This window comes from Portunus trituberculatus, chromosome 31 (genome assembly GCF_017591435.1).
Source record: "Portunus trituberculatus isolate SZX2019 chromosome 31, ASM1759143v1, whole genome shotgun sequence".
In the NCBI taxonomy this organism is placed as follows: Eukaryota; Metazoa; Arthropoda; class Malacostraca; order Decapoda; family Portunidae; genus Portunus; species Portunus trituberculatus.
The window spans coordinates 6726646-6729145 of NC_059285.1; the positions used below are offsets into that span (position 1 = coordinate 6726646).

General features: G+C 42.6%; 1 protein-coding gene across 9 annotated transcripts in view; it reads right to left on the reverse strand.

The window, feature by feature from the left end:
• LOC123511105 (SEC14-like protein 1) overlaps nucleotides 1-2500 on the reverse strand; it is a 149739-nt gene that overhangs the window by 79575 nt on the left and 67664 nt on the right. Inside the window, exon 1 of one of the 9 annotated variants that reach the window (XM_045266724.1) lies at nucleotides 1436-1458. The exons of the other annotated variants lie outside the window; for them this stretch is intronic. The gene's annotated coding sequence lies outside the window, so the exon portion shown is untranslated. Of the gene's footprint in view, nucleotides 1-1435; nucleotides 1459-2500 lie in introns of those variants that run through there. 9 annotated transcript variants of the gene reach the window in all.

Sequence of the window (2500 nt, forward strand, 5' to 3'; positions counted from 1 at the left end):
TGCTTTTTTTTTTTTTTTTTTGTGTGTGTGTGTGTGTGAGTTGAACTGTCACACCATTCACGCTCTGGGCAAAGCAAAGATAGGCGCTAACTCATAAGACACGTAATGAGGAACTTATCTACTGTAAAAAAAAAAAAAAAAAAAAAAAAAAATCCAGAAATCGGTGGAAAATCCGTAATACAATTGGTGACGATTTACGTGCCTTTCCTTCCAAGTTCAGTGAGATGAATTGAACTATTGTTATTCAAAAGGATCAATTAATTTTTCTCTCGTGTTGAATCTGCATATATTTGAGGCTCATTAGCATTTTTCAAGATTACTTTGTGACGTATTAGTAGGTCTTATTAGGATTCCTTGGTGTGTGTGTGTGTGTGTGTGTGTGTGTGTGTGTGTGTGTGTGTGTGTGTGTGTGTGTGTGTGTGTGTGTGTGTGTGTGTGTGTGCGTGCGTGATTGGATAGTATAGCATATCACAAACAACCACTTAAGAGCCAACACTTCTCCGGCTATTTGTTTTTCCCCCTCCTGGTGTGTGTGTGTGTGTGTGTGTGTGTGTGTGTGTGTGTGTGTGTGTGTGTGTGTGTGTGTGTGTGTGTGTGTGTGTGTGTGTGTGTGTGTGTGTTCAATCCTGCCTGTGTCAGCTTTATGAAGTCTGTCATTGAGAGACTTTTAACTGCCAGGATACAACATGCAAACTGGGAATGAGTGCAACTTGTACTCAACTTGCACCAGACATGACCTAAACAGTTTTTCCCTCCTTTCTTTTTTTTTATCTCTTATTCATTTTTTATCTAATCTTTTTATTCAGACCAGTTACTGAGCGACCCTGAACCTGTTTTGATTGCTGGGGATGGCAGGTGTGGAGTGTTTTTTTCTCTCTTTCTCTTGCTGGTTACAATCTCTCTCTCTCTCTCTCTCTCTCTCTCTCTGCTTCTTGTTTTTTTACGTATTTTCTTTCTGCTTATTTCCGTCATCCTTGCTATACCTTTCTATCTTTATCCTCTCTCTCTCTCTCTCTCTCTCTCTCTCTCTCTCTCTCTCTCTCTCTCTCTCTCTCTCTCTCTCTGCTCTTACTCCAATTTCAATAACAATTTTCCTTCTTGCCTTCATTTACAATCTCGTCTCCTGTTCCCCTTTCTTGGCACACTTGGACATTCCTGGGACACTTACTCTCATTCTCTCCCTCCCCTCTTACCTCCTCTTTCTCTCCTCTCTCTCTCCCTCCCTTTCTCCCTTCTCCAGGTGCGTGCCTTATCCTAAAGTATTTTTGGTTGGCCGTAAATACAAGGAGTAAATGGTTACCTGCAGGAGCTAGGTGGTGGTGGTGGTGGTGGTGGTGGTGGTGGTGGTGGTGGTGGTGGTGGTGGTGGTGGTGATGGTGGTGGTGGTGATGGTGGTAATCAACACACACTCAAAGGAATGATAAAACAACATTACCTTCTTATCTGTTTGTTGACAATTAGACTTTTTTCTCTCCTTTTTTTCCGTGTTAATTTTTTTTTGTTCTTGTGATGATGAGGGTAGTGGTGGTAAGTGCCTTTTCCTTTTCTATTTTTTTTTCTCTCTCTATCTCTCCTCCTCCTCCTCCTCCTCCTACGTCACTTTTTTGTTCTCTTTTGTTGGTTTTCTTCATCTTCCTCCCCCTCCTCATTACCACCACCATCATTATCCAAAAAGGCAATTTCCGACACTCACCTGAAAAGAAGGAAAGTGAAAATTAGTTTACAGTGTTATAAAATATTGATTAGTATTCACACACACACACACACACACACACACACACACACACACACACACACACACACACACCATATAAAGTTAAGAAGACATGATGTGCTTTGCAACGGTACAATAACGGAATGAGAGAGAGAGAGAGAGAGAGAGAGAGAGAGAGAGAGAGAGAGAGAGAGAGAGAGAGAGAGAGAGAGAGAGAGAGAGAGACGCTACAAAAGTCTTCTCTCTTGCCTGCGTCCTACTTTTCTCTCCTTGGTTTCTCTCCTCCTCCTCATCCTCCTCCTCCTCCTCCTCCTCCTCCTCCTTCCCTTGCTATGTCTTCATCGACCATAATTTTCTCCCTTCTATCTTTCTGTCTTTTCTCTTTCTCCTCGCTTTCTTTCCTCAATTATTAAATTCTTCACCTTTCCTCCACTCCCTCCTTTTCCTCGTCTTTCCTTCTCTCCACCATTAAATCATAGAACACTTGCCAAGAAGACCAACAACAACAAAACTCCTTCTCCTCCTCCTCCTCCTCCTCCTTCTTCTCCTCTTTTTGCTCCTCTTCTCGTCATGTTTCTGTTTCTTATCTCTCTCCACCTGCTTCTTCCTATGTTACTTATGCTTCCTTTCTTTTCTCTTCCTCTTCCCTCCCACCCTCCTCTCGCACGTGTCCCGCTATCTTCCTCTTCCCCTTACTCCTCATTCTCCTCCTCCTCTTCCTCCTCTCTCCTACTGATACCACGCTCGGAAGGAAGTTATGTGTACTGAAGGAAATATAAAGTTTAA